At 54.2% G+C, this 12,530-nt stretch overlaps 1 protein-coding gene across 2 annotated transcripts in view; it reads left to right on the top strand.

Moving 5' to 3' along the window:
* The window catches only part of LARP4 (La ribonucleoprotein 4), an 81,833-nt gene that overhangs the window by 12,449 nt on the left and 56,854 nt on the right, over nt 1-12,530 (top strand). The gene's annotated exons all lie outside the window — the stretch shown is intronic.

Raw genomic sequence — 12,530 nt, forward strand, 5'->3', positions numbered from 1 at the left:
TCGGCCAAAACAGGTGACAGGTTCCCTTTAACTATAGAGATCAGACAGCTACCGAGTGGAAACAACCTGAAGAATGAGCATAATTTTTATGGGACACTTTTTGCATGTCATTTTTCAGATGGTGTCCTAGCAGAATCCCTATTTAAGGGTATGTGCACACTGTTTAGAAGTGTAAGGCCGGGGTCACACTTGCGAGTGAAATGCGAGAAACTCGCATCAGTACCCGGCATTCGGGACCGGAGTGTGTGGTTGCATGTATTTCTATGCAGCTGAACACTCTGGTTTGAGTGCAGGGTATTGAGGCGAGAGACTCGCATTGCACTCACAAGTGACCCTGGCCTAAAAGTGAAAATCTCAAGATTGCTTTTCAAGGGAGCAGTAGTCCCCAATCTTCCTGCTTGCCTGGAAGGGGACGCTGCACCACTGAACATTCAGGCCAGCAGTAACCCAAACTTTCCAGGACGTCCACCTGACAGCACTATGGAGGACGTCCTCCTTACAGGGACAGGAAAGCACACGAGAGGTTAAAAGGCCATGTCCCACCCCCTTTCCCTCAGTGTTTTTCCTGTCCCTGCACGGAGGGACACGCGAGAGCTTACCGGAGGGACCCAGGGGATCGTGCGGCCGGTCCAATCCTTCCCCTGTCAAGAGGTCCCGGAGCCGAAACTTCCCGGTGGGGAGTCCCTCGGTTCCAAAGGCCAGGAGCAGGACGGCGCTCCTGGAGGGAGCCGTTCCTCCCGGTGGGGGGGCTCTCGGCTCCAGGACGGGTCGGCTCCCCGCAGGCGGCTGGCCATGCGGGCACCGACAGAAGCGGGGCGGCGGGCCGAGCCCGCAGAACGACGCTGACGCTGGGCAGTGGAAGCCGGAGGGTTCGCGCGCAGATGCCCGGCAGGAAGTGGAGGCGCGGCTTACCAGCGTCACATCCGGTGACGTCAGACGCCGGTTTCAAATCCAGGGCGCGCGCGCTCCTGGACCAAAGCCTTCTCCAGAGTCGTCACAGGCGGTTCCAGGCTGTGTGACTGCATCGGACGCCAGGGGATGGAAGGCAACACTGCATCTGGTGGAGGGGTAAGTGCGCATAGCGCAGACCACCCTCCCCACTCGTCCCCACTCGTCCCCACAGCCCAGATCTGATGAGGTGCCCCTTATATTAGCAGGAAAAGGGAACCCCGGCTGAGTCCCCCTCGGGGAAGGACCCGGCGAAAGCTACCGCCAAATCAGTCAGATGTCCGGTGTGCAGAGTAAAGCTGCCAGACACCTATAGCAAGACCCTATGCGGTCCCTGTACCTCCAGGGTCATAGGCGAGGAACAGCCATCTCTGCTTTCCGAAATGAGGTCGCTGATAAGGGAAGAGATTCAGGCCTCTACGTCCCGGCGTCGATCCCCCAGCCCTGGGCCAGGTCGCAAGCGTCCGAGGTGGGAACCAGTCCCAGTATCAGAGGCGAGCCCTAGCGAGGAATCCGATTTCCGGAACTCAGATCAGGAGGAAGAAGGCGAGATCCTGGGGGATAGTCAGGAACAGAACAGAAAGTACCTGTTCAGACTGGAGGATACGGACGAGCTGGTACACGCGGTCAGAAATACCATGCAGATGGAAGAAGTCCCTAAGCCACAGTCCAGACAGGACTTAATGTTTGGAGGACTGGTGTCCCGCAAACAGGTGGTGTTCCCTGTGAGCGAGCACATCAAAGCATTGATCCAGGAGGAGTGGAAGGAAGCAGAGCGTCGGTTGACACTCTCCCGAAACTTTAAAAATAGACTGCCCTTCGATCCCGAGGAAACTCGGGCGTGGGAAGAGGTCCCTAAGATCGACGTCCCGGTTGCCAAGGTTACGAAGAAATCGGCTATCCCAGCCGAGGACTCGTCCGGTCTTCGAGACCCAATGGATAGAAAGGCGGACGTCTTGTTAAAAAGAACATGGGAGACGTCGGCGGCCCTGATTAGAGCCAACATAGCAGCCACCTCGGTGGCCAGGTCTATGTTCCTGTGGTTGGGGCAGTTGGAGGAAAACCTAACCAACAAGACCCCGAGGTCAGAGATTCTAGCATCTCTTCCTCTTTTGAAATCAGCCACGGCGTTCCTGTCGGATACGTCGGCGGAATCAGTTAGGTTTGCGGCCCGAAACAGCTCCCTCTCTAATGCGGCCCGGCGAGCAGTCTGGCTTAGATCCTGGTCGGGAGATAACCCTTCTAAGGCCAAGTTATGTGCCATCCCTTTCTCGGGTCTGAGGGTGTTTGGTCCAGCCCTGGATAATATCCTTGAGCTGGTGTCTGATAAGAATAAGGGATTCCCGGAAGAAAAGCCCAGACGGTCCCAGTCCTTTCGGAGAGGCTCCTTCTTCAGAGGACAGTCAGAGTTTAGGGGCCGGGCGAGGTCTAATAGAAGCTCCTACAGAGGCTCCTTCAGCCAAAGTGGGAAGAGCAGAGATCCCCCATTTGCATCGACATCTAGGTCGAGGAGACAATGACGCCATAGGCATTGGGGGGAGACTTCGCCACTTTGCAGCAAACTGGTCGCGAGTCACCAACAATCAGTGGGTTCTCAGAACCATCAGAGAGGGTTACAGGATAGAGCTCTATTCTCCTCCCCCCGACAGATATATTGCCCCCACTGTCGTCCAGGAGGACTCCGCAATGTGGTCGGATCTTCAGGACATGCTAGACTCAGGGGTCATAATACCAGTTTCACCATCAGAAAGAGGGAAAGGTCACTACTCTTCCCTGTTTGTAATTACAAAAAAATCCGGAGAGGCCCGCACCATCATAAACCTGAAGCCACTAAATGCTTGGGTCAGATACAGGAGGTTCCGGATGGAGTCAATCCGATCCGCAATTCCTCTGATAGACAGGGACGCAGTTATGTGCACCCTAGACCTAAAAAAGGCATATTATCAGGTTCCTATTCATCCCTCATCCCAAAGCCTACTAAGGTTTGCGATCAGTTCACCAGCCCGGACCTGCCATTTTCAGTTGCAGGGTCTTCCGTTCGGGCTGGCCTCAGCTCCCAGGATCTTTACAAAGCTGGTGGTAGAGGTGGTGGCCTACCTGAGAGATCAGGGTATTGTGATTGTGCCGTACCTGGACGACTTCTTACTGGTGGCAAGATCCAAGGAAGCGCTCATCCGAGACAGGATCCGAACAACTACTGTGTTGGAGTTCCTGGGCTGGGTGATCAACTGGGAGAAGTCGGACCTCATTCCAAACACCAGAAAGGTATTCCTGGGAGTCCTCCTAGACTCAGCCGACAGAATATCCTGGCTACCCGAGCAGAAGCAGAAGTCCATTCAGGCCAGAACCAGAGGTCTGTTGAAGCGTCAATGCTCCATAAGGGAAGCAATGGAGGTCCTGGGCCTTATGACAGCCTGCATCCAGTGTGTCCGTTGGGCCCAATTCCACTCGCGGTTGTTACAAAGAGAAATTCTCGCGAGGTGGGACAGGAGTCAGGCGTCGCTAGACAAACCCCTAAGACTCTCAGGACGAGTAAAGGAGTCCCTTCGCTGGTGGTTACAGGCCAGGAATCTTCAGGTGGGCGTGCATTGGACAACCTCTCCATACGTGGTAGTCACCACAGACGCAAGTGCGTGGGGATGGGGAGCCCACATAGAAGGGAAGATCTTCCAGGGGAAGTGGCCAGCAAGCATCAAGGCCAGATCCTCCAATTTCAAGGAACTCTTCGCGGTCTGGGAAGCGTTGCGGAGAAACCGGTCGGTACTAAAGAGTCGTCATGTCCGCATTTTATCCGACAATACGACGACAGTGGCATTCCTGAAACACCAAGGAGGAACCAGACATCAACCACTACAGGCACTGGCGGAAAAGATATTCACGTGGGCAGAACGGACAGTTCGATCCGTGACCGCGGTACATCTAGAAGGTTCCCAAAACGAAGTGGCGGACTACCTGAGAAGACAACAGATCCACCCGACAGAGTGGGAACTGAACATAGAGATCTTCAACCAGCTTTGTCAGCGCTGGGGGAACCCCAGTATAGATCTCTTCGCAAGCCGCAAGAACGCGAAGGTTCCCAGATTCTACTCCTTAAATCCGATGGACCATCCAGAGGGCGTAGACGCCCTGAGTCAGACTTGGGGAGAATCCCTCTCTTATGCGTTCCCACCACTGGCCCTCATACCGGCAGTGCTCAGAAAGATACGCGAGGACCACGCAAGAGTGATATTGATAGTGCCATACTGGCCGAGGAGAAGCTGGTTTTCCCTTCTGGGAGCCATGGCAGTAGAAGATCCAGTCGAGCTGCCCTTGTGGAAGAACATCATCCACCAGGGCCCGATCCACCACCCGGACCCAGCAAGACTCCATCTATCGGCTTGGATCCTGAGAGGGACATCCTGAAGGCAAAAGGATTGTCGGAGCAGGTCATATCCACCCTACAGGCCAGCAGGAAGCCGGTGACGTCGGCAATCTATCGGAAGATATGGAGGAGATTCTGTCTGGAGGGTGGCAGGTCCGAGCTCGTGGCAGGTACCCCGGATCTCCCTAACATACTAGGGTTCCTGCAGGCAGGCTTTAATAAAGGCCTCAAGCCCAGCACTCTAAAAGTCCAGGTTTCAGCTTTGAGCGCCTTTGATTATCAGTTAGCTGCACATCCCTGGGTGATAAGGTTTATAAAAGCCACACAACGCCTGCGTCCCACGATTAGGCAGCTCACCCCGCCATGGGACCTGGGCCTGGTACTTCGGTTCCTCTGCTCGGACACTTTCGCCCTTAGTGAGAAGATACCCATCCGTGCTCTCACTCGTAAAACGGCCTTTCTAGTAGCCATTACCACGGCCAAAAGAATAGGGGAGATCCAGGCCCTATCCACTAAGGATCCATACCTCCAGATAAGAGAGGATAGTATAATCCTTAGGTTAGACCCGGCATTTACCCCGAAGGTAGCCTCCACAAGAAACCTGAACCAGGAGGTAGTGTTACCCTCTTTCTGTGATAATCCCCGAAATGAGAAGGAGCAGCGGCTCCACTCGCTAGACGTGAGGCGCGCAGTTATAGAATACCTAGAGGCCACCAATAGTTGGCGTATCGACCCGAACCTGTTCGTTCTCTTTGGTGGTAGGAATAAAGGGAAGAAGGCCTCTAAGGCGTCCATAGCGCGTTGGATTACCTCAGTAATCTCGGACGCCTACCAGGCTGAAGGCGCCAGCCCGCCTGATTCCTTAAAAGCCCACTCTACAAGGGCGGTATCGGCCTCATGGGCCGAGCGGGCAGGGGCGTCAGTTGATCAAATTTGTCGAGCGGCAACCTGGGCTAGTCTTAATACATTCTGCAAACACTACAAACTAGATGTGTTAGCTGGCCAACAAACCGCATTCGGGAGAAAAGTTCTCCAAGCAGTAATCCCACCCTGAGGAGGTGCTTTGGTACTCTCCATAGTGCTGTCAGGTGGACGTCCTGGAAAATAGGTATTAGACCTACCGGTAATGATGTTTCCAGGAGTCCATCCTGACAGCACGGGTAGTTCCCTCCCTGTTATGTTATACTATGTTGTATTATGTTATGTCATATGCTGTAATATGACTGTTTCATTAAACCGTTACTAGCATCATCCACCTTGTGGTACTTGTCAAATCACTGAGGGAAAGGGGGTGGGACATGGCCTTTTAACCTCTCGTGTGCTTTCCTGTCCCTGTAAGGAGGAGGAGGACGTCCTCCATAGTGCTGTCAGGATGGACTCCTGGAAACATCATTACCGGTAGGTCTAATACCTATTTTTTGCTCTCCTGTGCTGAAGCAGAGGCAGCATTTGCTTCTTAGCATCATAGAACTTTAGGGGGTACTCAAGCTGGCTGAAACCAGCGATCCATCCAGGTTCAGTGCTGCACTTAGTTGCAAGATGTACAGTGGGTATGGAAAGTATTCAGACCCCTTTAAATTTTTCACTCTGTTTCATTGCAGACATTTGGTAAATTCAAAAAGTTCATATTTTTTCTCATTAATGTACACTCTGCACCCCATCTTGACTGGAAAAAAAACAAATGTAGAAACTTCTGCAAAATTAGTAAAAAAAGAAAAGTTGAAAAATCCTTTGCTTAGTTTTGAGTAGAAGCACCCTTTTGAGCTACTACTGCCGTGAGTCGTCTTGGGAATGATGCAACAAGTTTTTCACAACTGGATTTAGGTATCCGGTACCATTCTTCCTTGCAGATCCTCTCCAGTTCTGTCGGGTTGAATGGTGAACATGGGTGGACAGCCATTGTCAGGTTTCTCCAGAGATGCTCAAATGGGTTTAGGTCAGGGCTCTGGCTGGGCCAGTCAGGAATGGTCACAGAGTTGTTCTGAAGCCACTCCTTTATTTTAGCTGTGTGCTTAAGGCCATTGTCTTGTTGGAAGGTGAACCTTCGGCCAAGTCTGAGGTCCAGAGCACTCTGGGAGAGTTTTTCATCCTGAATATCTCTGTACTTGACCGCATTCATGTTTCCTTCAATTGCAACCAGTTGTCCTGTCCCTGCAGCTGAAAAACACCCGCATAGCATGATGCTGCCACCACCATGTTTCACTGTTGGGATTGTATTCGGCAGTTGATGAGCAGTGCCTGGTTTGGACACACACCACTTAGAATTATCACCAAAAAGTTCTAGCTTCGTCTCATCAGACCAGAGAATCTCATTTCTCATAGTCTGGGAGTCCTTCATGTGTGGTTTTCTCGTTCGCCTTATTGGGGGACACAGAGACCATGGGTGTATGCTGCTGCCACTAGGAGGCTGACACTATGCACAAAAAAAGGTTAGCTCCTCCTCCGCAGTGTACACCCCACCGACCGGCAGGGAATTCCTCAGTTTAGCTTAGTGTCAGTAGGAGGTGGACACGGGTCTTTCATTAGACCCATATCTACCTCGTTGTGCGTCGTTCCTTTTCAGGTTCCCGGAGGGATACAGTGTGAACAGTCACAACTGTACTCCCACAAAGAGACTGAGTACGGCGTGTACTGCCACCCCGTATCCTCATAGGTCTCTACAGCAGGACCAGGAGACCTTACACGGATGTGTGTCAGGCGATCCAGATGGTCCTCGTCCCCCGCCTCCCACCCACTCGCCTACCAGAGCCTGTCGGTTGGATGAGGCGCGGATACTCTTCGTGACAACACACGCTGGATGAAGGTACCTTTATTATAGTGACGGAGGGTAAGTATGAGGCCCGGGTCCCATTCTCCTCGGCAGCCCCAGAGGTCACTGTGGCGGTACTGCGCCGCCCGCGCTTCCCGGCGGCCGCCGCATTTAATTCAGGCCCCGGCTTCTCGGCCTGTTCTGCCGCAACTTGCCCCCAGTGCATTTCTAGGGGGGGGGGGGAGTTTCTCCCTTCCGGCCCCAGCGAGCCTCAGGAGCGGTCACCGCGGCAGTGCTGCGGGGCCTCCGCGCCGCCCCGTGCTGACAGGCGGCCGCCTCATCTAATCCAGGCCCCGGCTTCATCTTGGGCCTTGTCCTGCGTCGCGGCCACGCCCCCCGCCTTCTTTCTCGGGCGGGCTTTCCTCCCGCCCGCTTTAAGCCTGCCCACCGCCTTCTCCCCTCACGCTAAGTCTCCCTGAGGCGGCGCTGTCTCCACCCACCCCAGTCTGGATAGGACGGCGCCATTTTTAACATCGGCGGTTAGCCCCGCCCATCTTCTGCCTCGGTCTCTGCAGGGAAGTGCGCGCTTCCTGCTCTGTTCTCAGGCTGCCGCCATTTTCACAGCCTGTCAGCCGGACGCTGTCTTATCTGCCGTGCCCCCTGCAAGCCCAGACAAGCCGTGCACTTCATTTGCTAGAAGCTGCGACAGGACACCGGACCGTGAGTAGCTCTGCGACTGCAGACTGACACCCTCCTCTGCCTCCTGTCCCCCAACCTTCCGGCACTGCCTCAGTGACTGTCCGTCAGTATGTCTAATTCTAAGTCTGACCGCTCTCGTCCTCCTGCCTCCTCTTGCACCTTAGTTAAGTACTTTGCGTGCTCTTCTTGCAATCGCAAACTTCCCTCAGGTCAGTCCACTTCCCTCTGCCTGGATTGTAGCAACCCTATTCAGCCTGACGCCGACCAGGAGTCATCTAGGGCCCCAGGCGTGAGTGAACCCCCCCCCCCATGCCTGGCTGGGCCTCGTCTCTATCACAGTCAGTGGCAGACCTCACCAGGGTGTCTCAGACCCTAGTAGCCGTCCTGGATAAGCTGCCCCTGGACACCTCTACAGGGTCCAGCAGGTCCCGAGAGATTCCATCTGAGTCGGCCAGCGTTAGTCGCAAAAGACCCAGGCAGGATCCCCAGCCGGATTCCTCTCCTCGCCCCATGTCACCACATAGTCCTCGGCAGCATCCCTCCCGGGCCTCCTCTCCCGAGTCAGGTGAAGCGCTCTCGGACGGATCATCTGAGGGGATCTTAGAGCTGGATTCGGATCAGGATGCGAACATGAGGGTTACTGTGCAGAACCTCATTGCAGCGATCCACCAGACCTTTGACATTGCTGACCCCCCTGCGAAATCCTCAGATCAGGAGGTTTCGTTCAGACGGGAGGAAACACCCTCCAGGGTATTCCCTTTACATTCCGAGTGTGGAAAGATTTTTTACCAGAGAAAGAGGGGATCTGACCAGACGCTTTCAACGAGGGAAGCGTCTCGGCGTTCTGTACCCGTTTGATAAAGAGCTCACGGACAACTGGTCTGCTTCTCCCTCGGTCGATCCGGCCGTGTCCAGGCTTTCTAATAACACGGTTCTCCCGCTTTCAGGCGTGGCGTCTCTTAGGGATTCTAATGATAGGATCATAGAATCCCTAGCGAAGTCTGCCTTCGAAGCGGCTTCGACGGCGGTATGCCCAATTTTTGCTTCATTTTGGGCAGCAAAAGCCATAGCCACTTGGGCAGAGGATCTTCGTCAGGGCATCCTAGAGAAAGCACAACCAGATCGATTGGCCGATCTTGCCAATCAGATTTCCCATGCGGGGGATTATCTGCTTTCTGCTTCTTTGGATGCCGCATCCTGCGCAGTCCAGGCGTCAAGTAACGTTGTGGCAATCCGACGTACAATTTGGCTCAAGGCCTGGCAGGCGGACCTGTCTTCTAAAAAGTCTCTTACTAATCTGCCTTTTTAGGGAGGGCGCCTCTTTGGATCCCAATTGGACCAAATTATTAAGGACGCCACCGGAGGCACGAGTTCTCTCCTGCCTCAGGCCAGACCTCGCAGACCCCCACTGAGGCGTCAGTTTCGACCCTTTCGGGCTTACCGCCGTTTCAATACGGAGGAGACCTCCTCCAACCAGCAAAGACCGCAGGCACGCCAAGATAGGAAGAAAGTTTCCTTCAGACCCACTCCCTCCTGACGCTCCCACTATTCGCGGGGCAGACCATCCAGATCCGGATCGGGTCGGCCCACATCAACATGACTATCCTCGGACTCCCGAGGGTCCCTCCCAATTGGGAGGTCGACTCCTGTTCTTCAAGGACGTCTGGCTGGCCTCGGTAGAGGACGCTTGGGTCAGGGAGGTTGTATCGTCAGGATACAAGATAGAGTTCATCTCTCTTCCACGGGATCGTTTCTTCGAATCCCGTCCTCCAAAAGATCCAGCTTTGATCCCGGGATTCTTTACGGCCATCGACTCTCTCCTCAGTCCCGGGGTGATTGTGCCCGTTCCCGAATCGGAGCGGTTTACAGGGTTTTATTCAAACCTGTTTGTCGTGCCGAAAAAAGACGGGGCGGTCCGATCCATCTTGGATCTCAAGCTGCTCAACAAGAGAGTTCGTCAGAAGTTCCTGCGTTTTGCGGTTCGCCAGGAACATTACCAGTTCGTCGCGCTGCCCTTCGGTCTCGCCACCGCTCCCAGAGTCTTCACGAAGATCGTGGCTGCGTTGATGGCCTTGTTGAGGATCAGAGGTCTCGTTCTTTTTCTGTACCTCGACGATATTCTGATCAAAGCTCCCTCTTTCCAGCAGGCGCGCCTAAGTTTGACGATCGTCCTGGACACTCTTTCCGATTTCGGGTGGATCATCAACAGGAAAAAGTTCTGTCTGGTCCCTACTCAACGTCTTGTGTTTCTGGGCCTACTGTTCGACACTCGTCGGTCAAGGGTCTTTCTCCCACAAGAGAAGATTCTCTCCCTGCAGCAGGCTGTGCGATCGCTGCAGACCCCACGATTTCCGTCCCTCCGAACAGCTATGAGGGTCCTGGGAAAAAATGGTGGCGGCGATAGAGGCAGTTCCCTTTGCCCAATTTCACGCCAGACCTATCCAACATGCCATTCTGTCGAGGTGGAACAGGTCGGCTCTGTCCTTGGATCGCCCTGTTCGTCTTTCATGCCGGATCAAGCGGTCACTCAACTGGTGGTTGACGTCACCTCTCATCCTCTTGGGGCGGTCTTTTCTTCCTGTTCATTGGCAGATTGTAACAACGGATGCCAGCCTCCTCGGCTGGGGTGCAGTGTTCCGCAATCACACTGTTCAGGGTCGTTGGTCGACTCAAGAATCTGCTCTGCCGATCAACGTTCTAGAGATACGAGCGATCCATCTGGCTCTCGTCCACTGGGACAGACTCCTCGGGGGCCTGCCTGTACGGATTCAGGCAGACAACGCCAAAGCGGTAGCATATGTCAACCGCCAAGGAGGGACACGGAGTGCCTCAGCCCTGGCAGAAGTGTCCAAGATCCTTCAGTGGGCAGAGATTTCGATTCCGACAATCTCCGCGGTACACATTCCTGGCGTAGACAACTGGCCGCCGACTTTCTCAGCCGCGAGGGTCTCGCGGCAGGAGAGTGGTCCCTACACACGGAGGTATTTCTTCAGGTCTGCAGTCGTTGGGGAACCCCGGACGTAGATCTGCTAGCTTCTCGCCTCAACAGGAAGGTTCCACAGTTTGTATCCAGAGCTTGAGATCCTCTCGCAGTGGGCGCCGACGCTCTGGCCATTCCTTGGTCACAGTTCGAGCTCCCCTACCTGTTTCCTCCCCTGCCTCTTCCCATGCTGTTGAAGATCAAAGCAGAAGGAATTCCAGTCATTCTCATCGCCCCGAATTGGCCCAGAAGGTCTTGGTTCGCGGACATTGTCAACCTTCTCGCGGACGCCCCCTGGAAGCTTCCAGACAGGGCAGATCTGCTGTCTCAAGGTCCGATTTGCCACCCCAATTCTCGGCCGTTCAATTTAACGGCGTGGCTGTTGAGACCGAGGTTTTGAAACGGGCAGGATTCTCCGGTCGAGTAATTCATTCCATGATCCGAGCCAGGAAGCCATCATCTTCCAAAATTTACTACCGTACTTGGAAGGCCTATTTCACTTGGTGCGAGGCCAATAACATCGCGCCTATGTGCTTTTCGCTCCCTTCCGTTCTGGCGTTTCTTCAGGCAGGGCTGGATGCGGGGCTTGCTCTCAGTTCCTTGAAGGGTCAAGTTTCGGCACTCTCCATTTTATTTCAGAAGACTTTGGCCTACCGCCCTCAGGTCAAAACCTTTCTTCAGGGCGTGGCTCACACGGCCCCTCCGTATCGAGCGCCCGTAAATCCATGGGATCTTAATCTGGTTCTTGAGGTTCTGCAAGGTTCTCCCTTTGAACCTCTCAGAGAAGTCTCCCTTTTCCCTTCTCTCCTGGAAGGTAGCCTTTCTGGTGGCCATCACCTCCATCCGGCGCGTGTCGGAATTGGCGGCTCTTTCTTGCCGCTCTCCTTTCCTGGTACTTCACCAGGACAAGGTAGTTCTGCGGCCTCCGCCCTCTTTTCTTCCGAAGGTGGTGTCCTCCTTTCACCTCAATGAGGATATTGTTCTGCCGTCTTTCTGTCCGAATCCAACTCACCCTCGGGAGCGGTCCCTGAACAAGCTGTATCTGGTCAGGGCAATGAGTCTATCTGTCTAGGACGTCTTCCTTGCGAAAAACAGACTCTCTTTTCGTCATTCCAGATGGGGCGCGGAAAGGTCACCCGGCTTCCAAAGCTACTATTGCTCGCTGGATCAGATCGGCAATTTTGGAGGCCTACCGGGTTAAGCATCGAGTGGCCCCTCCAGGGATCAGAGCGCACTCTACCCGGGCAGTGGGTGCTTCCTGGGCGGTACGCCACAGAGCCTCCGCGCTGCAGCTTTGCAAAGCTGCAACCTGGTCTTCGGTTCACACGTTTGTGAAATTCTACAGGGTCCACACCTACGCTTCGGCGGACGCCAGCCTAGGTAGAAGGATTCTGCAGGCAGCAGTGGTGAGTCCACTGGCCTGATGGAAGTTTGTTTCCCACCCCAGGGACTGCTTTGGGACGTCCCATGGTCTCTGTGTCCCCCAATAAGGCGAACGAGAAAACAGGATTTTTGGGTTGCTTACCGTAAAATCTGTTTCTCGGAGCCTTCATTGGGGGACACAGCACCCTCCCATGTTCTACAACTCCTGTTCTTACTTTGGTTGATTGGTTACAGTTGAGTTGTTTGTTCTGTTTTCAATCTATTCTGTTTCTTCTCCTACTGCTTTCTCACTAACTGAGGAATTCCCTGCCGGTCGGTGGGGTGTACACTGCGGAGGAGGAGCTAACCTTTTTTTGTGCATAGTGTCAGCCTCCTAGTGGCAGCAGCATACACCCATGGTCTCTGTGTCC

This window comes from Dendrobates tinctorius, unplaced genomic scaffold (assembly GCF_039654945.1).
Source record: "Dendrobates tinctorius isolate UK_male_01 unplaced genomic scaffold, ASM3965494v1 ptg000051l, whole genome shotgun sequence".
Taxonomy (NCBI): Eukaryota; Metazoa; Chordata; class Amphibia; order Anura; family Dendrobatidae; genus Dendrobates; species Dendrobates tinctorius.